Raw genomic sequence first — 25,674 nt, forward strand, 5'->3', positions numbered from 1 at the left:
AGCCCACAACTAGCCACTAACAAATCCAACTATTACTACGAACCAGAAAAATGTCAACGTCCATTAATTTAACCGCTTAAATAATTTTTCTTTCTGTTTGAGATATTAGATAAGAAATAGAGAAAATTCTAGGTCCTAAAAACTAGAGTGTCGAGAAAATAGAAAGAAATAGATTGCGCGTCGAAAAGTGTCGAAAAATAAAAAGGTAGAAAAATAGACGTCGAAAAATAAAAGTAAGAAAGTCGTACGAAAAATGGCGTCGCAAAATTCTAAAGCACCTAAATCTTAGTCTAAGGAATAAGTACTTAAGGGATTTTACGGCAAACCTAAAAATCTAGAAATATAAAAATAAACTACGGCAAAATCTATATTTAAAACTAAGTACGAACGACAAAATACAAATATTACGCTAAACGACTAAAAGATACAAAATATAAAAATATATAAAAAGTTGAGAAAAAGAATAATTTTTATAAAAAAAAAAATATTATTTTTATATTATTATTTATTAAAGATATTAATTTATATATTAATAAAACTAATTAAAAGTAAAATACAAATTAATTAAGAATTAAAACTAATTAATATTAAATTAATAAACTAATTAGGGTTTATATTAATAATAATAAATAAAATACCGTATTTAATGCGAAAGTAGGGTTGTATGTGGCCCTGTCAGACCCCTCATGCGACTCGCATGGGGTTCAGGCTAAGGGTCATGCGAGTCGCATGACCTTCAGAGCCGGTTCAAATGAGGGGGGTCAAATGACAGGCTCAACCGTATTATTTATATTTATTTATATTTTCTGTTTTAAATATTAAATAAAATATATATATAATTTAAATAAAAACTTAATATTTTTATAAAACTAAAAATAGAAATATTTGATAATAAAAATCTTAAAATTATATAAAAATATATATATTTTTTTTCTTTTCGGTTTTAATTTTTTAAATTTTTAGATTTTTAAATTTTTTAATTTTTAGGATTTTATATTGTTTTTCTAAAAATAATAAATATATATATACAAAAATGAAAAATAGATAGTTTCGCCGACTCCCCGGCAGCGGCGCCAAAAACTTGATGTCGTAGCGTGGGGTTACGAAATATACTATATTTTTAATACGGAATGCTACAAAATTTAACAAGTTTTAATTAAATATTTACAAAATGGATATACCAAAACCTTGCTATAACACAATAGGCAGTGTACCTAGTCGCGAAGTAGTATAGTTTTTAGTAAGTCCGGTTCGTTCCACAGGGAGACGGGCTTATGAAACACTTTATTTTTATATAACAATATATAAATATAAATATAAAAAGGGGGGTTTTACCGTTTAATGACCGGTTTGTCGATTTTATTATTTAAAGTCACAATTAAAAGCTAATGCAAAATATTAAAAATAACTAAAAACTTAATTTAAAGAGTAAAGTAAATGACGATAATTAAAATGACAGAAATTAAAGTGCGAAAATTAAAAGTGCAATTAAATATGAAATAAAAGGGATTATGCTTATTTAAACTTCCATAATCATGATGTTCGGCGTATTAATTTTAGTTTTATGCCCATGGGTTAATTGTCCTTTGTCCTGGATTATTTAATATGTCCGTCTGGTTTTTGTCCATAACAGTCCATCAGTCATAAATATAAAGTGCGAGTGTCCTCGTCAAATTATCCTTATACCCGAAGTTAAATATTCCAACTAATTGGGGATTCAAATTGTAACAAGGTTTTAATACTTTGTTTAATGAATACACCAGGTTATCGACTGCGTGTAAACCAAGGTTTTACTACTTTGTTTACAATTACACCAATTACCCTTGAATGTAATTTCACCCCTGTTTTAATTATTCTAGTGGCTATTAATCCATTCCCGTGTCCGGTTAAATGAACGATTATTCGTACATATAAATACCCCGCCCATCGTGTCCGATTGAGTGTATATGGTAATTTATAGGGACGCCCAATTGTAAATCTTTATATTAACATTAACAAACTTTCATTTAGTTAAACAAATATAAAGCCCATTAATAGCCCATAGTCTAATTTCCACAAGTGTCGTTCTTTTGTCCAAACCCCAATTAAGGTACAAAGCCCAATAACCCCGTCTTTAATATTTAGTCCAACATCATGATTACTTTGGCTCAAATAAGCATAATAATAACTTAAGTACGAGACATTAATTTAAAAAGAAGAACATAGCTTACATTGATTATTTATCGCGTAGTGTTACACGGACAGAGCTCCGACTTTAAAACCCGTAAAATAACCTTTACATAACCCGAACTAATCTAATATAAAACTACACTATACTATATATATTATATATATATTTATTTATTACAGAGTATTATTATTATTATGTGTGTGGTGTTTTTAAACTCGGACGAAAAATGGCAAATTTATAGACCATGCCTGATTCTGATCCTCATGCGACTCGCATGGGAAATAGCCTTCTGGCCATGCGACTCGCATGGCCACCAGAATCCAGCTCAATCATTTTTGTTTTCTTGTTCGTCGACATAATTTTAAAATAAATATAAATATATAAATAATTAATATAATTATTTATATATTATATTTTATTCTTGTGCATAGTAGACTAGATATTTTTGGTCCGTTGCATCGGGCGTTTCTTCTTGGCTCGGGTCCCGGTTCCGGATTTTCGGACGTCTTCGCGTATTATTTTATATCGTGTACTTTGCGTTCCGCAACTTGTACTCTTGTCATTTTTAGACGTTCTTCATCAATAATTTGAACCACTTTAATTGTATCTTTGTACATTTGAGCATTTTGGACCTTTCCGTCTTCAATTCTTCGTTTTCGCCTTTTGTCTTCGCACTTATTAAATATAAACGAATATTACTTGAATATGGAACAATTACAACTAAATAATTTACATATTGGGAGGATATTGCTACTAAATATATGTTCATTTGGAGCACTATCAATAATAATAATAATACTAATTATAACTTTAACGATAATAACGATAGTAATAAAAAAATAACAATTTTTAATGATAAATCCTTTTATTGATAAAGATAATAATTATAATAATAATAATAATAATAATAATAATAATAATAATAATAATAATAATAATAATAATAATAATAATAATAATAATATTAATAATAATAATAATAAGATAAAACTAGAACGACGATAATAATGACGATAATAATAATCATTTTTAATAATAATACAAAAATTCGATGGACTATAACTTCAAATCCGTTCATCGAAATCATTCGATATCTAAATGAAAAGTTCTTAATTTTTCGCTAGCTTTCCAACGACATGCATATCTTATACCTTATCTCAGTTGCATATATAACTAATTCAGGATTCAACATAACCTAACTAAAGGCAATATCAAAAGTACAAACATGCATAATCCTATATACTCGAGCACTAGTCAGGGATACACTATTAGTATGTAAAAGTTAAATTATGAGTACTCACGTATCAATATTGAGATTCAATATTGCAGGAAAGGTACGTAGACGCAACGGAGATGATAAACACTATATTGATCTCACGAGCATACCCATGAACCATACCCAATCACCTCCATAGCTATAACCCATAATTTCCTTAATCCAATCCCACTCGAAAAACAATTTCGAAATCACTAGGACAGCACTCTGACGTAATATTTTATGTATACTAATAATATCTTGAAATAATACGGAGTAAATATATATATGTAAATCGATTGAGAGAGTTTAGAGAAAAATATTTTCAAGTTTCTTATGAAATAATGAAACCTATTGAATTCTATTTATAATAGATTTTTGAATTATTAAAGTGAATTATTAAAGTATGAATTATTAAAGTGAATTATTAAAGTATGAATTATTAAAGTGAATTATTAAAGTATGAATTATTAAAGTATGAATTATTAAAGTGGTTCTAGATATTTATAAAAGTTATATACGTTTTAATAATAAAGTTCTTTTTAAACTGAAAACGTTTTTGTACGTTTGAAACTAAATCAAATAAATATAATAATTTTGTTTTCCAAAACCAAATATATTTTTAAGAATCATTTTGTTTAAAGGTTAAAATAATGGAAATCGTTATATCATAAAATGTTTTAGAAAAGTAGAATCATATATATTCATAATAGGTTTCAAGTTTTTAAATTACAGTTTGTTGGTGAAGCATGGGATAAAGTTCAAAGGTTAAATAAACGTATGAAATCATCTTAATGAAAAATGTCGAGTTACATAACTTGTCGATATCCAACATCTAAGTTATTTACACTTCACGTTCTTACTTATAAATCACTTTACCATTTTTCGAATGTTGTCAAAAAGAATAGATTTCTTAAATCACAGTGGACCTCATAACATAGACCCGTAATCATATCATAATGTATCTGATAAATCAATCATTTGATATTATATTCTAATTCCATCGATAAACATATTGAAACAAATACGTTCATGTAAAGTATTATACGTTTAAAACTTTATTAATATTCTCAAGTTATAATATATATATATATACATATATATACATATTTATTTATATATAACGGTTCGTGAATCGTCGGAATTTGGTCGAGGTTATAATGAATGTATGAACACAATTTAAAATTCTTGAGATTTAACTTAACAAACTTTGCTTATCGTGTCGGAATAATATAAAGATAAAGTTTAAATTTGGTTGGAAATTTCCGGGTTGTCACACAACCTATAACGCAAAAGAGGTAATATGATTAAGAAACATATTTAATCACAACTTGAGTAGCCCATCAATTTTAAGTAAAGTAAACCATTAATACAATTACAATTATTATCCGTTAAAAGTAACAATGCAATTTTATACCATTGATGTCGTAGCGTGGGGGTACGAAATACTTCAAAACTTTAGCAGGAAATACTATTAAATACTATACAATTTTACACAAGATATTTATTTATTATAGAATGGATATACTTAAACCTTGCTACAACACTTATAGGCAGTGTACCTAATCGTACAGTAGTGTAGTTTTTAGTAAGTCCGGTTCGTTCCACAGGGAAAATCTTTAAACAAAGCTTAACGCTATATTAGTTTACTTTTATAAAAATACAAATATATATATAAGTAATATTATTATAATAAAGGGGGTTTTTACCGTTTAATGACCGGTTTGTCGATTTTAAAACTTTAGTCGCAGTTAAAACCAAATGTAAAAAAAAAAAATACAAGACTTAATTTAAAGCGTAAAGTAAATAACGATAATGAAATTGCGATAAATAAAAGTGCGATAAAATAAACTTGCGATAATTAAAAAGTACGATAATTAAAAGTGCAATTAAATACAATAACAATAAATAAAAGTGCGATAATTATAAGTGCAATTAAATATAAAATAAAGGAAATTAAATATGAAATAAAAGAATTATGCTTATTTAAACTTCCGTAATCATGATGTTTGACGTGTTGATTTTAGTTTTATGCCCATGGGTTAATTGTCCTTTGTCCTGGATTATTTAATATGTCCGTCTGGTTTTTGTCCATAACAGTCCATCAGTCATAAATATAAAGTGCGAGTGTCCTCGTCAAATTATCATTATACCCGAAGTCAAATATTCCAACTAATTGGGGACTTAAACTGTAACAAGATTTTAATACTTTGTTTAATAATTACACCAGGATGTCGATTGAGTGTAACCCAAGGTTTTAATACTTTGTTATCAATTATGCCAAGTGTCCTTGTACATAATTTCACCCCTGTTTTAATAATTCTAGTGGCTATTAATCCATTCCCGTGTCCGGTTAAATGAACGATTATTCGTACATATAAATACCCCGCCCATCGTGTCCGATCGAGTGTAAATGGTTATTTATAGGGACGCCCAATTGTAAATCTTTATTTTAAAATTAACAAACTATCATTTAGTTAAACAAATATAAAGCCCATTAATAGCCCATAGTCTAATTTCCACAAGTGTCGTTCTTTTGTACAAACCCCAATTATGGTACAAAGCCCAATTACCCAATTTTAGTAATTAGCCCAACATCATGATTACTTCGTTTTAAATAAGCATAATAATAACTTAGCTACGAGACATTAAATTAAAAAGGTTGAACATAACTTACAATGATTAAAAATAGCGTAGCGTTACACGGACAGAATTTTGACTTACACCCTTACAACATTCGCTAACATACTGTCACACCCCCCAAAATGGACCAGGGGTAATTGTGACCAATCATATCATAACACAGTTGTATAAACGAGAACGACTCTATATGAGACTTTTTAAATAAAACCTTTGTTAATAAAACAGCGGAAGCAGTAATACATGTTTACATTATTATTAAAACGTAAAATAAATGTTTATGAACTAAAATATAATATGCCATGTGGACTCCATGCAAGCATCAAATCTATCATCACAAAGTTGCAAACAGCTAGCTCAATCATCACCTGAGACAAAACATGCTTAAAGTGTCAACCAAAAAGGTTGAGTGAAATTCACAGGTTTATAAATAATATCCAAAGTTTTAGACCACAAGATTTAGTTTAAAGTTGATTGATATAGAAATATTAATCTAAAAGTGTTGCTGCATTTTGTAATATCGCTACTAAACAAGTTTACCCTATGACACCTTGTACTGTCAGTGTCGTGGAATCATTATTATGTAACCAAAGACCAACGGTCAAATGGTTAGAGACGTTACTCTCAATAGGCTTACTCACAATAATTAAGTTTGCATTTAAACGTAGCAATTAACGATATTACGGTAGGGATTTAGCATGAATCAAAGCATGACAGCATAGTTAACAATTTAGTACTTGTGTCTAAGCGTAAAATAGTTATAAAGCAAGCATGTGTCTCACCCCAAAAGTTATAAAACAGTTATGAAACAGTAAAAAGTGGGGCTATGAAGTTCACCTTAGTAGCACAAAAGAGTATTCCACGAAAGAATTGAACGGAAGGACGTGACCGAGATCTCAACCTAGAGATAGAACGTATGATCAGACATTGCCTAACAGACAATAGTATATAGTACTATATTGATAGTAATGGTTCACTAAAGAATTTCCATTTTCGAAAGGTTACTATTTATGGAAAGTTTCCACTTATAGTAATTTTCCAATTTTAGAAAGTTCGGGTTAATCTTTAGCAAGACGTTGTATAACTTTACTCAAACTTCGTTGCTATCAAATAAGTCAGGAATGGCCAGATGTAACCGGGGGCCCAGGACTCTTGACCAGAATCTAAGTCATGGCATTCGAGATCCACAAGCTTACCCATAAATGGCAACCTAGACATCATTCACTTACGACCGTGAGTAGCGATGAAGTTCACATGAATTGTACATTATCTTTGATTAACCTTTACTTTAGGTTTATATGTTATTATATATGTTATATTATATTTATTAATGTATTAACAATTTGATTATCTTATATTATATATACTATAAGTTATTATTATTAAATTAGTATAGTTATAAAATAAGTGTTTATTAATAATGTATTGTTATTAACTTACATTATCAGCATTATACTTTATTATATATATACTTAGTTATTAACCGTAAGTTATAATAATAATATTAATTTAGTATATGTAATATACTTATGTTAATCGAAAATCATACTAATATAAGTTAATACGAATATTAATTCATTAAATATTATATTTATAATTTTTATAAACTTAGTTAATTATACAATTCAGTAGGATATTTTATAAAAATAATTTTATCAATTTTTTTGTATTTATTTCACACTTTTCTTTATATATATACTCGATTTATATTAATCAAATTTAATTAGGTAATAAATATTAAATTGACCTAAATAAATAATTTTATATTTTTTACAGGTTCTATATTATGTAAAAATGTTATAAAAATTATTAAATCAAATTTTATATCAAAATATTATTTATTTAATGTTTTCTAATTATTTAACCATTGTAATCGGCCTATAATTAAATAAATAGGAAAAATAATTTAAAATTAATTTTTATATTTTTTTTAAAGCATCTAGTCAAAATTCATGGGCTCATTATTTAATTTATAAAAAAAATCTCTTTTTTATAAGCTAAAAATATATATATAATGATTAAAATAACTTATCATTTAATTAATAATTATGTTTCATATAGTTTTAAATATAATACGCATTAATATTAATATTAACTAAAGTTATTTTATATAATTAGTGTAAACTTTAGTTAACAAAAAGTGTCGACTAAAAATAAATATTTGATCAATGTCAAATTTAATTATATATTAAGTATAGATAACAACCTTATAGTCAGATTAGTCAATTCAGGTATGGAAATATGAGGGTTGTTATAGTACCTACCCGTTAAAAGAAATTTCGTCCCGAAATTTAGTTGTTGCCATTAATCGGTGTTGTTCGTACATAGACGAGGATATTTACATTTTATTTGGTTTTCACGTTCCCAGGTATGCTCGGGGCCTTGCGTGAATTCCAACGGATAGAATATTGTTCTGTTTCAAGAATTAAAATCATACAAACCACAATTTCTACAAGTTCTTCTACAAAGTGCATTTTATTATTAATGCGGAGATCATTCAAAATGATAATGTTTTACAAGTCATTTCAGTAAATTAGATACATGAAATATGTTATGAATAATATTGTGCTCATTTAAAATCTTGAGCGTTTATGCCACAATATTGGGGCAAATAAGACAGAGAGGAGTTCGTGAAATCATATTCATGACATTTGATAGAGATCATCATTGTTTACAACAAGAATATCTTAATGATGAATATGAGTTGAAAAATAAAGTTTTATCACTATTTAATAATATGGATAAAACAATTCGATTATAGGAAGCGTATAAACGAAGCTATCGTAAAAGAGTGAATGAGAAAATTAAATGTTCGCCTTAACTTTTGACGTAGTCACGATTGATTTCCGGAATTCAAGGGATTAAAGGAAATCTTCGTAATCTATAAGATTTGATTCTCCGGTATTCACCGAATTTTGAGATTTCTTTGATTAAATGCGGTGAATTGCCTTGATTGACGTGTTTGGAAATTTTGCTATAAATTAGCTTCTTCCGTTTCATTATCTTCACCACTTCTATACTTTCTTCCTAAATTCATACTTCCAAAAGATTTGTTAATATGCTCAATCCTGTATTGATACTTGTTATTATATTGACCATATATGCAGTCATTCTTCTTTTTCTTTTACCACCAGAGGAATCTGTTTACTTCTACTATGCTCTTGGGGTTATAGTGTTTTTAATTCTTCCGTGTCTTTATATTGCTATACGCATTGATATACACGGTTTGTAGTTTCAGAGTCGTTATCGGGCTTTATATTTTCCCTTATATGTCGGAGCTTTATGCTTTTGTTTCTTCTTCCCGACTTCAAGTCAAGCGAATAATGGTCCAGAACTCGTAGGTATGAAGTTTCGAATGATCATAATTTATAAAGTAGAAAGGAAAGGTAATAGCACGATTTGATTTGTCAAATTACCAGAATATTCGGAAAAGACCGAATCATCAAGAAAAATATTTTCTTGATATGTTTAGAGGTTAAATAGAATGTAAGAGTCGTGTAACATGGCGAATGGTGATTTATACAGTCCATGAATCATCATCTTCCATTAAAAATTTAGCATGTCTTACTGTAATATAATCACGTTGGCCTGACGTCATTATATTATACTAACTCACGTTTCAATTCCCAACACTTCTTCAAATCATTCATAATTTAAACTTGAATTTTACAGAATATAGAAACTAATATAGTTTCCTTTATGATGTGATAAAGATATCGCAAAGAGATAATTAATTGCGGACAAGAATCGTTATGATGATATCATCAGAAATATAGAGGATATTTATGATGATATTTTGGAATTTCTAAGTTCAAAAGTTGATGAAGAAAAATTTTTCGCAAGCTTTTAACATGGCTTCGAAGCAAAATATTCTCTAAAGAATTCATCGGATCCAGAATTACCTGGATTCTTTGAATATAGGGTTTGGTCCTTGTATTTGTCCTTGGTCTCCTCCATGGCTAGCTCAATCCGTTTTTCAGTTCCTAATTTTCTTTTGAGCTTTTCCAACGTACCATTCTTTATTATAAAACTTTTGACCATTGAGACCATCTACAATTTTGCTGTTTTCTCTGCATTTAATGCAGCCATATTTGAATCATTGGTTATCAATCTGAGATGGTTTTAAGAAATTTCGTTTTTAGATGATTAAACGCTGATTGTAATCGTCAACGGATCTAATGGTTGAAGAATAGGCGTTGTTGATTTCAAAAGAAATGAACGATAATTTCGGTGGTTTGATGTGATAATTCATCATAGAATACGAATGAATATATATATGAATTTAGTAATCTTTAGGAAGATAACACCTGCTAAAGCTTTACTTGGATTCTGATATGTCAAAATTAGAATATGTAATTGAATTTGTACGAAAATGGTTGTTCTTTAGTGAACGGATACATATATCTTGTGAACGTAAGTAGTATAGTTACTGATTATTGAATCAGAATTGAAGAATGTACAATGCAACATATTAATGTGAGATATAAATATTTCTCGAGAATGTACAATGCAACATATTAATGTAAGATATAAATATTTCTCGAGTTACCTACCCGTTAAAATATTTTCACAATTAACAGTTTGTACAAAAGAACTTTAATTACAATCTTTATGGAGATATACGTTCATATATGTATTCTTCAAATATAATATAGATTTAATGAGTTAATATAATATTAAAATCATTTAATTTGCGGTTGGAACAAGAATAAATAATCTTCAAAACTTGAGAGATTACATAATCGTCGCGGAATATTTCTTTAATGAAGTTATGAATCAATACTTCATCGTTCATTGTTATTGATATACCTCGATATATGATGTTGGTGCTCGTGGAATTCTTGTGAAATTCACAAGACACGAATAATGTTTTCTAAAAAGTTTCGAGTACATCGAAAATGGAAGTGTAAAATCAGACATGTATTTGAATAATACACTTGATTTATTATGAAATGGAGTTTATTGTGCTGAAGCAGTGATTAACGATCATTAAGTCATTAACGAAGGATGTACATTATAGCATATTAGTGATATGAATTAACCAAGTAGTACATACTAGTTAAGATTTACACGTAATAGCTTAGTACGAAAAGATTTATTATTGTTTCAAACCATATATATATAAAGTATACATATATAATTCTTCAGGAAGAATGAGTCAATACATCTTAACTCATTATTACTAATATTCCTTGGTATCTATGGGGCGTATGATGTTGATATCCGAGGTACTGAGTGTGATGTTGAGGCGTGAAATGCAGATGTTATTGTTGGTGATGCTTATGCTGTTGGTGGTGATGATGATGGTACTGGTTATGCTGCTGGTGCTGCTGCTGGTGTTCGTAGGTTTCGCACCATATTCTCCAGAGCCACCACTCGAGCGCGAAGCTCGTTGACTTCTTCTATTATTCCGGGATGATTGGCGGTTCTGACAAGTGGATGAATAAGATCTAGAATTTTAGATATTATATATTCGTGACTGGATATCCTGGAAATGAGGGTGAAAATAGTGTTCCGAACGGGTTCGCGGTAAGTGCTTCAGGTTCTTCACCAAGAGGTGAATTCGGTTGGTGGAAGGGATTACCTTCTTCTTGTCTCCATTGATTAAGTTTACTACGAACCCATCCCCAATTCATCCAAAATAGATTATGGCTGATTGGTTCATTTGTTCCGGTTACGCTGCCATTGGAGCTCGAGGAATCGGTTGAGAAATCCATATTATGTGATTTGATTTAGGGTTTGATATGAGATTAGTGTTGAATACTGGATGATATATTCATCTCCTTGAATATGTATATGTAGCAAAAAGATTTTCGTAATTTACGGAGGAAATTTAGAAAAAGTGTTAGACAAAGATTATTGGGATAGATACGATAAGATATAATAAGATATGATGTGTCTATACTCTAATAATGGTAGTATGACGTGTCTAGATGATAAGTATGTAATCTGATAATCTTTTGATTAAAGATTTTCAATTCGTAATGTCCTATTCAGGTCCAGGGGCTTGAGCTATAGGATCCTTTAAATCAGTAATCCAAGCGCTTTCTATTCTATAGTTTCGTAGACGTCATCCGTCAGGAAAATTCAATGATCAAAACAACAAGAAAGCAAAGAAAGTAATGAATATAAATAGTGATGACATTGTAATGTCTTTGAGATTCTCGATAACTCAATAACATTTTCTGGTTCGCAAACCGATGCATAAAGGCATAAGGCATATAGGTACGTGATATAACAGGGAGTTATATACGTTTGAGTATGAATAGTAACAAATATAGGAGTTTCAAAATTCATGGATAATATTTCATGTAATACATATGTAATACACAAACCATGATAGATGACTTAGGAATGTCAAGAAGTTCAGAAATCGTAGTGTCACATTTAAACGCGGTGGCGTAATTGGATAGTACTTAGAAAGTGAACAGAGTTCTTAGATTAACTTGGCATTCTAAGATAAGTAAAGTTTCTAAAGTATAGTGTAGCATTTAACAATTAAAGGCAACAATTAAAGGCACTATAGTCAAGAAAAGTTGTAGTCCTACATTGCTAAGGTACCGAATTGTATAAGACACACTTAAAATGCAATCCTGGTTCTCTACAACAACACTGCTCTGATACCAATCTGTCACACCCCCCAAAATGGACCAGGGGTAATTGTGACCAATCATATCATAACACAGTTGTATAAACGAGAACGACTCTATATGAGACTTTTTAAATAAAACCTTTGTTAATAAAACAGCGGAAGCAGTAATACATGTTTACATTATTATTAAAACGTAAAATAAATGTTTATGAACTAAAATATAATATGCGATGTGGACTCCATGCAAGCATCAAATCTATCATCACAAAGTTGCAAACAGCTAGCTCAATCATCACCTGAGACAAAACATGCTTAAAGTGTCAACCAAAAAGGTTGAGTGAAATTCACAGGTTTATAAATAATATCCAAAGTTTTAGACCACAAGATTTAGTTTAAAGTTGATTGATATAGAAATATTAATCTAAAAGTGTTGCTGCATTTTGTAATATCGCTACTAAACAAGTTTACCCTATGACACCTTGTACTGTCAGTGTCGTGGAATCATTATTATGTAACCAAAGACCAACGGTCAAATGGTTAGAGACGTTACTCTCAATAGGCTTACTCACAATAATTAAGTTTGCATTTAAACGTAGCAATTAACGATATTACGGTAGGGATTTAGCATGAATCAAAGCATGACAGCATAGTTAACAATTTAGTACTTGTGTCTAAGCGTAAAATAGTTATAAAGCAAGCATGTGTCTCACCCCAAAAGTTATAAAACAGTTATGAAACAGTAAAAAGTGGGGCTATGAAGTTCACCTTAGTAGCACAAAAGAGTATTCCACGAAAGAATTGAACGGAAGGACGTGACCGAGATCTCAACCTAGAGATAGAACGTATGATCAGACATTGCCTAACAGACAATAGTATATAGTACTATATTGATAGTAATGGTTCACTAAAGAATTTCCATTTTCGAAAGGTTACTATTTATGGAAAGTTTCCACTTATAGTAATTTTCCAATTTTAGAAAGTTCGGGTTAATCTTTAGCAAGACGTTGTATAACTTTACTCAAACTTCGTTGCTATCAAATAAGTCAGGAATGGCCAGATGTAACCGGGGGCCCAGGACTCTTGACCAGAATCTAAGTCATGGCATTCGAGATCCACAAGCTTACCCATAAATGGCAACCTAGACATCATTCACTTACGACCGTGAGTAGCGATGAAGTTCACATGAATTGTACATTATCTTTGATTAACCTTTACTTTAGGTTTATATGTTATTATATATGTTATATTATATTTATTAATGTATTAACAATTTGATTATCTTATATTATATATACTATAAGTTATTATTATTAAATTAGTATAGTTATAAAATAAGTGTTTATTAATAATGTATTGTTATTAACTTACATTATCAGCATTATACTTTATTATATATATACTTAGTTATTAACCGTAAGTTATAATAATAATATTAATTTAGTATATGTAATATACTTATGTTAATCGAAAATCATACTAATATAAGTTAATACGAATATTAATTCATTAAATATTATATTTATAATTTTTATAAACTTAGTTAATTATACAATTCAGTAGGATATTTTATAAAAATAATTTTATCAATTTTTTTGTATTTATTTCACACTTTTCTTTATATATATACTCGATTTATATTAATCAAATTTAATTAGGTAATAAATATTAAATTGACCTAAATAAATAATTTTATATTTTTTACAGGTTCTATATTATGTAAAAATGTTATAAAAATTATTAAATCAAATTTTATATCAAAATATTATTTATTTAATGTTTTCTAATTATTTAACCATTGTAATCGGCCTATAATTAAATAAATAGGAAAAATAATTTAAAATTAATTTTTATATTTTTTTTAAAGCATCTAGTCAAAATTCATGGGCTCATTATTTAATTTATAAAAAAAATCTCTTTTTTATAAGCTAAAAATATATATATAATGATTAAAATAACTTATCATTTAATTAATAATTATGTTTCATATAGTTTTAAATATAATACGCATTAATATTAATATTAACTAAAGTTATTTTATATAATTAGTGTAAACTTTAGTTAACAAAAAGTGTCGACTAAAAATAAATATTTGATCAATGTCAAATTTAATTATATATTAAGTATAGATAACAACCTTATAGTCAGATTAGTCAATTCAGGTATGGAAATATGAGGGTTGTTATACATACCCTTATTATTAGGATTAAAATTAAAATTAAAATTAAAATTAAAATTATAAATATTACGTATAGATAGATGGATGGATATATATTGATATTTTTTTTACGATCAGAATGCGCGAGCTTTATAGGCAGTTTCAACATTTGGGGCTCCGCGACTCGCGTAATTTTTGCACTGCAAACTCCGCAACTCGCGGAGTTTGCTTTTACAGCTCACACAAGTTTGGAGCCTTTCTTGCCGACGGTTTAAAATATATTATATAATATATAAATAATTATAAGAATTATTTAAATATTATATTATATTTATGTGCATAGTTGACTTGTAATTTTTAGTCCGTTGCGTCGAGCGTTGAGAGTTGACTCTGGTCCCGGTTCCGGATTTTCGAACGTCCTTGCGTACAATTTAATATCTCTTACTTTGCGTTTTGAATCTTGTACTCTTGTAATTTTGAGACGTTTCTTATCAATAATTGGAACCTCATTGATTGTATTTTGTACTTTTGAGCTTTTTGGTCGTTTGCGTCTTCAATTCGTCAAATCTGTCTTTTGTCTTCACCTTTTATTATTTAAACGAATATCACTTTTAAATAGAACAATTGCAACTAAAAGCTTGTCTTTCTTGAGGGATAATGCTATGAAATATATGTTCGTTTTTAGCATTATCAAATATTTCCACACTTGAGCGTTGCTTGTCCTCAAGCAATATAGTCTTGAAATACTAGAATCACTTCTTTATTCTTCACACTTTGTACATCAGTGATTTCTATACGGCGGTATAAACAATGGTAGTAACGATATGGTTTACAGTCCCACATGACTATAAAATTTAGATCCATTAAGGAAATTGGATCTTTATGAAAACATTTGATCTTTTGAAAATTAAATCTAGTTTTTACCCTAGATAAGTTTTCCGGAATAACCCTTCACCGGTGTTTGCAAAATATTTTTGTGGGTTTGGTGGGTTTCAGATTTGAAAATTTTAGCTCAAAACTTGCGGTTTTGTGTCACCCACTTGCTAACCTTGTATTAGGAAAGCAACACGTCCAGTATACTTGCTCCGTATATTACCTTTCGGTAAACTACCATCCGGTTGTAAAGGAAAGCGTTGAACAAGCAACTGTTAAGGCAATGTCCCCTGACATGCTTTTAATTATGGTCTATAACGTGTCGGATGCAATTACTATCCTTGGTAGGAGCAATAGTAAAGCTCACCCTTATGATTTTTCGGTCTGGCACAAGGTCCTGTCTTTGACCATGCTATGCAACCACTGTTCTTACGGTTGACACCCGATTTGGTTCAGGTGACCTAATGAATTTCAGGTGAATTCCTAGGATTTTACGTTCAATGGTAATGAATGCATTGAAAATGGGTTTTCAGAAAACAAATCGGTTTATAATTTGATCAAAATATTTTCTCGTTCAAGCTCGAGTTTAGATATCATTGAATTCCATGAGTTTGAATTCTCAATCTTTAAGGTCAATCTCTAGGATTGAGTAATATCAGGCTTAAAAGCTGATTTTTGATCTTTTAAGGAGATTATCCTTTCTGGGGATCTGATTCATTAGTCTTATCCAGCTAATTTGCACGGTGCCCCCCATTTTACGAGATAAATCCTTCTCATGGTTAGGATAAATCTGACTACTTGGCGACCCTGTTTTATGCTGAGGTCCGTGGATTTCCTGCTGATTTTAGTGATGACTTTTCTAGATTTTTCGTCAACCTACAGCTGGTCTGAACGACAACTTCCTGACCTAAATCAAGAAGCGCGTTTCTTTTTCGGAAGACTTTACTTCCTTTTAATGATGGAATTGATTCATCGTGTAGATCCATCTCTTCTTTTCTTTCATCGGGTAAAACAGTTTAGTTTAGTCCAAAGCAAAAGTATTTTCAGTTATTTGTTACAGAAATATGTGACATATGTTTAAAATATCTTGGTAAATTTTCCCACACTTGGCTTTTATTTTCCTTTTTATTGTCCTCTATTCCATTTTAAATGAATTTTAACATTTTGGTTTGTTTCTCAATTTATGTCCTTTCCGAGGTAACAATAATTTCGGTGTTAAAACCTAGTTTTATCGTTCATAAATATGTATAAACATAATTTTGAGTTCATTTAATTGAAAATTTTGAAAAATTTTACTAGAATTGGGTAGTCAGTATATAAGACTAGGGCTGTTCTTTATTATCAGAGAGCACTAGATTCTAATACAACTACTACTTTACTAGTATTTCTAATGGTAACCAAGTGTATAAAGTAAAAATTTTAAAATCCGAAAGAATTTAACCCCTTCCCACACTTAAGATCTTACAATGCCCTCATTTGCAAGAAATCATTAAAAATTTAAATTATTGAGGGTGATTTGTGTGAAAATGATTAAATTTTACCAAAGTTTCCAAACATATTGCCGTTTGTTTGCTGAATGATAAATGGTGCATATCATTTGTTCATTCCGTCTTGTTGTTATATCACATTTATTTTGCATCTTGTCGTCAAAATTAGTTGCTTTTGCTGAACTTAATGCCAGTCTTTGAAAATGCATTGTTTTACCCTGTTGTGTACATAAGATAAACTGCAAACATATATACATATTTTTGAAGTTTGGTATATTACCCCACATTCAAAAATTATTAAAATCTAAAAATAAAAATTTGTAAATTATAAAAACTAATACAATTCCAACATAAGTATTAAATGTATCAATATTACAAATTATAAAATAAATAAAACTAAGTAGACTAAGGATGATACTGATACCAGTAGGGGTTCCATGCATAACCATATGTGTTATAAAATGTTTCGGCTGGGTTATACGTAGGATACGGTGGTTGGATCTCTATAGACCAGGGAGGAAATACGGACGATGGAGTAGGAATATAGTTTCTACCTATTTGTTGGCAATAAGCTATGATTTGGTTTTGATGAACTTGCCAATCTTCAAATGATCGATGTCTAGCATTTTCGTACTCTTGTGAAGCTATAAACCTTTGCATTTCTGTCATTTCATTTCCCCCTCCCACATTACCTGGCTGTTGGTTTCTCTCAACCTGTGGATGTCTATCATTATATCGTACTGCGGCGTTATTTCGCCTCTTCAAAACCTTCGCACCATGGTATACATTTAAACCTATTGTATCGCGGGGTTCTGGTTCTTCGACTAATAATCCCCCCCGACTTATATTCACACCGAGATATTCAGCAATCAAAGTAATAAATATACCACCTCCTATTATGCTATGCGGTCTCATCCCCCTAACCATAGCTGATAAATAATAACCCACACAATAAGGTATACTTACATCGCTTTGTGGGTCTCGAATACACATGTGGTAAAACAAATCCTGTTCATTTACCTTTTCCTTGTTCTTACCTCGTTGTGTAATCGAATTGGCTAAAAACCTATGAATTACTCTTAATTCAGCTCTATCTATATCCAAATAAGAGTAATTTCCCCCTTTAAATCGGTGATGGCTAGTCATTTGACTCCATACACCATGCGTATCAAAATTTTCGTCTATCTTTCTACCATTTAGTATCAACCCTCTACAATCGGCAGATGCTAACTCCTCAGGCGTATATATACGTAAAGCCTGAGCCATGTCTAGTAAAGACATGTGGCGCATCGAACCTCCTAACAAAAATCTAATAAAAGATCGATCGGTTAAACTAGCTACCCGATCATTTATTTCTATACTACACAACAATTCTTCACACCATACTTTATATACAGGTCTACGCATGTTGAATAACCGTACCCAATCGTTAAAAGTAGAATTACCATACCTCTGTGCAAGTAATTCCCTAATTGGTCCGGCCAATTCTACAGCTTCTAATGGTCCCCATTCTATGACCCTAGGTACTTCAACAGATTTAGAATGAAGAGTATGCAAACCCCTTTGGTATTTTGGATAATCTATCCAAAGTCTGTCAAATCTCAGGTTCGGGTGCAAATCTTCCAAGTGCATATCAGAAAATGTCATGACTGGATGAGGTATATCTTGTTTGTAGTAGTTATCCACCTCCGGTTGTTTCGTATTCTCAGCAGGAGCATTGCGAGCTTGGGATGAAGATTCACCCCTTTCAGTCTGCAAAACACATCAAACACAATTTTTGTGCATCCAAATATGCATTAGTGTCAGCAAAATCATCAATCAAAATAATTACAATGACATGATCAATTTATATCAAACTTATGCTCATTTTCATATTTTTATCAAATCTACACTTTTTCAAATAAACATATACGAAAATGATCACCAAGTTCATAAGCATTCAACTCAAATAATATGTCAAAATAATCATTACTAGCAATTAAACAAGTTTCAAATGGCATTATTTTCCAAAAATCAAGTTCATGAATTTTTGACTTGAAAAAGTCCACTTTAATTCTCAAAATCATGTTTAGGCTCAAAGTTTGGATCATTTAACTACCTAAACATGTTACACTACTTAATTTAGCAACAATTCATGACAAAAATCGGCCATAACCTGTTTATATCAAAAAGCCCCAAATTTGCTCAAGAACACAAACCCTAGATTACTCAAAATTTGAAGTTTAAGGCTTCTAATCATGTTAAATAGCATCAATCTAGTTTATACAAGCATAATATATAAGCAATTTAAGCATAATTACACTAAAAAGCATCAAAATCGAATTGGGTATAAAATTGCTCAAGAACACCAATTTGAGGATTAAATGGTGTTTAGGTGTAGAAATTTACCATTTTTCTTGAGTAATTCCTTGATAGCATCCTTCTCAACATGATTTTAGTAAAAGATTTGATGATTAACGGTCAAAAATTGCGAATTTGGGAGTGTTTTTTCGAGTTTTTTCGCAGTATTTTCGCAGTTTTTGTGGATGGGGAAGTGTGGACTGATCTGTTCGTCCCTTATATTTTTTTCTGGATTTTACATTCTCCGCGAGTCGCGGCATATTTACCCTTCAAACTCCGCGAGTCGCAGAGTTTGTATTTTTTTTTATTTATTTTTTATTTTTTTTTTATGTTTTTGGTATACTTTAATTCGATAAGATTAAAAATAATGATAATAAAAGTTCTCGTCCCTCCCTCGGGTAAAGCAATTTCGGTTCAACGACCTAGTCTTCAACTTATGATGAATTTTAAAAATCATATTTTTAACTTAATGAGATAAAGTAAATTTTTGTTTTTAAATTCACACCAAACTTAATTTAAAAATTCATATTATAAAATCACACCAAACTTATATTATATTTTTCAAATATTTACAATTTTAAATATATTGTTTTTACAAAGTTTACAATATTAATTTAAGATTTATATATTAATTTTAAAAACATGGTAAAAATAAAATTAAAAATCTTTTTGGCTTTTTATCCCACTTTAATCAATCAAATATTATCAAAAATATGCGCCCCTCTTTTCGGTAAAGTAATTTCGGTTCCAAGACCTAATTTAACTCATGACGAATTTTTGAAATATTTTGGGTTGTTTGATTAAAGATATTTATACCTTAAGAATAAACGTTAAATTTCGCAGTGATGTAATAAATTTTTGAATGATATCAATAATTTCGGTCGCCAAACCTAATTTTATTCAATACCAATTTAATACTTTATAGCGAGCAAATTAGCGTTTATTATCAAAAGGTTAAAAATAAAAATAAAAAAAAATAAAAACTGTACAGACTTACCTGTGAGATAGTATTCTTAGTGATATGATCTATCCCATTCATAAGATAGTCGGTTTAATTGGTTTTCCATGGCTACATAGGCGTAACCTCGAGCATTCAGTGTTTTTTCTTCTAAACATATGAACGGTCCGTCTCTGCATAAAGTAACAAATTCGGTATTTGAATAGGTTTAATTATTTGAACATTTACCTTCATGTGACCATTTTCCGCATTTGTGACATCTTTCAAGGTGTCGTGCTCTTCTTTTCGCTGCGGATTTTGATTTTCCTTTACCAAATTGTAACTTATTATCTTCGCATCTGGATTCTTTTCTTACTCCGTCCAATCTTTCTCTGATTACTGATACTATTTCACTCGAAAGTGTGTCATTATTACGTTTAGTGATCAAAGCGTGTAGCATTAGACCATGGTTTAGTTCACAGGCAGTCTTCATTTCGTAAAAACCTAAAAAATAAAAATTCAGAATGGGGGGAGAAGACTAGTTCTTTAGGGTCTGCTAGGGAAAGACCATTCGGGTTCCATTTTCGAGAACTACACGAAAACAGACAATCTAACTTTAACAGAAATACATATTATCCTTTAAAGACTTGATTCTCCCCACACTTAGTTAGCTGTGGCATCGAAATTGTGATTAACTTCATTGTCGAATTCCATCGGACTATCTATGTAGTGTTTAACTCTGTGACCATTAACTTTAAATTCAATCCCATTTGAATTTATTAATTCTACTATTCCGTATGGGAAAACTCTTTTGACTATGAATGGTCCAGACTGTAGTGACCCGAACTTTTCCATGTTTATATATATTAATTGAGATTGATATTTACATGATTAAATGTTTCCAACATGTTAAGCAATCAAACTTGTTAAGACTTGATTAATTGAAATATGTTTCATATAGACAATTGACCACCCAAGTTGACCGGTGATTCACGAACGTTAAAACTTGTAAAAACTATATGATGACATATATATGGATATATATATATATATATATATATATATATATATATATATATATATATATATATATATATATATATAGTTAACATGATACTATGATAAGTAAACATATCATTAAGTATATTAACAATGAACTACATATGTAAAAACAAGACTACTAACTTAATGATTTTTAAACGAAACATATATGTAACGATTATCGTTGTAAAGACATTTAATGTATATATATCATATTAAGAGATATTCATACATGATAATATCATGATAATATAATAATTTAAAATCTCATTTGATATTATAAACATTGGGTTAACAACATTTAACAAGATCGTTAACCTAAAGGTTTCAAAACAACACTTACATGTAACGACTAACGATGACTTAACGACTCAGTTAAAATGTATATACATGTAGTGTTTTAATATGTATTTATACACTTTTGAAAGACTTCAATACAATTATCAAAATACTTCTACTTAACAAAAATGCTTACAATTACATCCTCGTTCAGTTTCATCAACAATTCTACTCGTATGCACCCGTATTCGTACTCGTACAATACACAGCTTTTAGATGTATGTACTATTGGTATATACACTCCAATGATCAGCTCTTAGCAGCCCATGTGAGTCACCTAACACATGTGGGAACCATCATTTGGCAACTAGCATGAAATATCTCATAAAATTACAAAAATATGAGTAATCATTCATGACTTATTTACATGAAAACAAAATTACATATCCTTTATATCTAATCCATACACCAACGACCAAAAACACCTACAAACACTTTCATTCTTCAATTTTCTTCATCTAATTGATCTCTCTCAAGTTCTAAGTGTTCTTCATATATTCTACAAGTTCTAGTTACATAAAATCAAGAATACTTTCAAGTTTGCTAGCTCACTTCCAATCTTGTAAGGTGATCTTCCAACCTCAAGAAATCTTTGTTTCTTACAGTAGGTTATCATTCTAATACAAGGTAATAATCATATTCAAACTTTGGTTCAATTTCTATAACTATAACAATCTTATTTCAAGTGATGATCTTACTTGAACTTGTTTTCGTGTCATAATTCTGCTTCAAGAACTTCGAGCCATCCAAGGATCCGTTGAAGCTAGATCCATTTTTCTCTTTTCCAGTAGGTTTATCCAAGGAACTTAAGGTAGTAATGATGTTCATAACATCATTCGATTCATACATATAAAGCTATCTTATTCGAAGGTTTAAACTTGTAATCACTAGAATATAGTTTAGTTAATTCTAAACTTGTTCGCAAACAAAAGTTAATCCTTCTAACTTGACTTTTAAAATCAACTAAACACATGTTCTATATCCATATGATATGCTAACTTAATGATTTAAAACCTGGAGACACGAAAAACACCGTAAGACCGGATTTACGCCGTCGTAGTAACACCGCGGGCTGTTTTGGGTTAGTTAATTAAAAACTATGATAAACTTTAATTTAAAAGTTGTTATTCTGAGAAAATGATTTTTATTATGAATATGAAACTATATCCAAAAATTATGGTTAAACTCAAAGTGGAAGTATGTTTTCTAAAATGGTCATCTAGACGTCGTTCTTTCGACTGAAATGACTACCTTTACAAAAACGACTTGTAACTTATTTTTCCGACTATAAACCTATACTTTTTATATTTAAATTCATAAAATAGATTTCAATATGAAACCATAGCAATTTGATTCACTCAAAACGGATTTAAAATGAAGAAGTTATGGGTAAAACAAGATTGGATAATTTTTCTCATTTTAGCTACGTGAAAATTGGTAACAAATCTATTCCAACCATAACTTAATAAACTTGTATTGTATATTATGTAATCTTGAGATACCATAGACACGTATACAATGTTTCGACCTATCATGTCGACACATCTATATATATTTCGGAACAACCATAGACACTCTATATGTGAATGTTGGAGTTAGCTATACAGGGTTGAGGTTGATTCCAAAATATATATAGTTTGAGTTGTGATCAATACTGAGATACGTATACACTGGGTCGTGGATTGATTCAAGATAATATTTATCGATTTATTTCTGTACATCTAACTGTAGACAACTAGTTGTAGGTTACTAACGAGGACAGCTGACTTAATAAACTTAAAACATCAAAATATATTAAAAGTGTTGTAAATATATTTTGAACATACTTTGATATATATGTATATATTGTTATAGGTTCGTGAATCAACCAGTGGCCAAGTCTTACTTCCCGGCGAAGTAAAAATCTGTGAAAGTGAGTTATAGTCCCACTTTTAAAATCAAATATTTTTAGGATGAGAATACATGCAGGTTTTATAAATGATTTACAAAATAGACACAAGTACGTGAAACTACATTCTATGGTTGAATTATTTAAATTGAATATGCCCATTTTTATTAAGTCTGGTAATCTAAGAATTAGGGAACAGACAACCTAATTGACGCGAATCCTAAAGATAGATCTATTGGGCCTAACAAATCCCATCCAAAGTACCGGATGCTTTAGTACTTCGAAATTTATATCATATCCGAAGGGTGTCCCGGAATGATGGGGATATTCTTATATATGCATCTTGTTAATGTCGGTTACCAGGTGTTCACCATATGAATGATTTTTATCTCTATGTATGGGATGTGTATTGAAATATGAAATCTTGTGGTCTATTATTATGATTTGATATATATAGGTTAAACCTATAACTCACCAACATTTTTGTTGACGTTTTAAGCATGTTTATTCTCAGGTGATTATTAAGAGCTTCCGCTGTCGCATACTTAAATAAGGAAGAGATTTGGAGTCCATGCTTGTATGATATTGTGTAAAAACTGCATTCAAGAAACTTATTTTATTGTAACATATTTGTATTGTAAACCATTATGTAATGGTCGTGTGTAAACAGGATATTTCAGATTATCATTATTTGATAATCTACGTAAAGCTTTTTAAACCTTTATTGATGAAATAAAGGTTATGGTTTGTTTTAAAATGAATGCAGTCTTTGAAAAACGTCTCATATAGAGGTCAAAACCTCGCAACGAAATCAATTAATATGGAACGTTTTTAATCAATAAGAACGGGACATTTCAGTTGGTATCCGAGCGTTGGTCTTAGAGAACTAGAATTTTGCATTAGTGTGTCTTATCGAGTTTGCTAGGATGCATTAGTGAGTCTGGACTTCGACCGTGTTTACTTGAAAAATGATTGCTTAACAAATTTTGTTGGAAACTATATATTTTTAACATGTGAATATTATGTGATATATTAATCTCTTAACGCGTTTGATATTATGTGATAGATGTCTACCTCTAGAACAAGTCCCATTGACTCACCTAATAATAATGAAGAGTCAAATGTAAATTGGAATGATTCGTGGACTGATTCACAGGTTCCCGAAGAGGAACCGGAAGAAGAGTCGGAACCGGAAGAAGAGTCGGAACCGGAAGAAGAATCGGAACCGGAAGAAGAATCGGAACCGGATGAAGAAATAGAACCGGTGGGGGAAATAATAAAACGGTTAAGTAAAAGAAAATCCTCAACCAACCGACCAAGGTTAATTATGGTCAATGGTGTTTCCGCCAAGGAAGCAAAATATTGGGAGGATTACCAATTCTCCGATGAATCGGATTCCGACGAGAATTCCGATGATGTTATAGAAATTACCCCAACTGAATTTAAAAATGCAAAAGAAAATAATAAGGAAAAGGGCATAAAAATAGAGAAATCTAATTCCAACCCCGATGAACTTTATATGTATCGTCAACCCCCGAAGTCCTTAAGTTGTAACAATGACCCGGGAACCTCTAAACCACCAGGTTTTTCTAAACCAATGTGGAAAACGACGGCTCGTATTAGGGGAACATCATATATCTCTAGAAACTTGGCAAAACGAACCAAAACCGAAGAAGAAGAAACAAGCGAGTCCGAATAAGATAGTTGTATTCGTGTGGTGTAATATATGTAATATAGTGTGCTTATGCTTTATGATATATGTAAAAATTGCTTGTATTAATAAGTATTTTTTTTATGAATCTAACTCTTGTCTATTTTACAGTATAAAAACACAAAATGGATAGACAACCCAATATTTTAAGAGACCTACCCGGAGACATGATTGATGAAATCTTGTCTAGAGTCGGTCAGAATTCTTCGGCACAACTATTTAAGGCGAGATCAGTTTGTAAGACAT

At 30.1% G+C, this 25,674-nt stretch overlaps 1 protein-coding gene across 1 annotated transcript in view; it reads left to right on the forward strand.

The window, feature by feature from the left end:
• The window catches only part of LOC139855771 (constitutive photomorphogenesis protein 10-like), a 166,690-nt gene that overhangs the window by 26,228 nt on the left and 114,788 nt on the right, over positions 1-25,674 (forward strand). The gene's annotated exons all lie outside the window — the stretch shown is intronic.

The sequence above is a fragment of the Rutidosis leptorrhynchoides genome, chromosome 6 (genome assembly GCF_046630445.1).
Source record: "Rutidosis leptorrhynchoides isolate AG116_Rl617_1_P2 chromosome 6, CSIRO_AGI_Rlap_v1, whole genome shotgun sequence".
In the NCBI taxonomy this organism is placed as follows: Eukaryota; Viridiplantae; Streptophyta; class Magnoliopsida; order Asterales; family Asteraceae; genus Rutidosis; species Rutidosis leptorrhynchoides.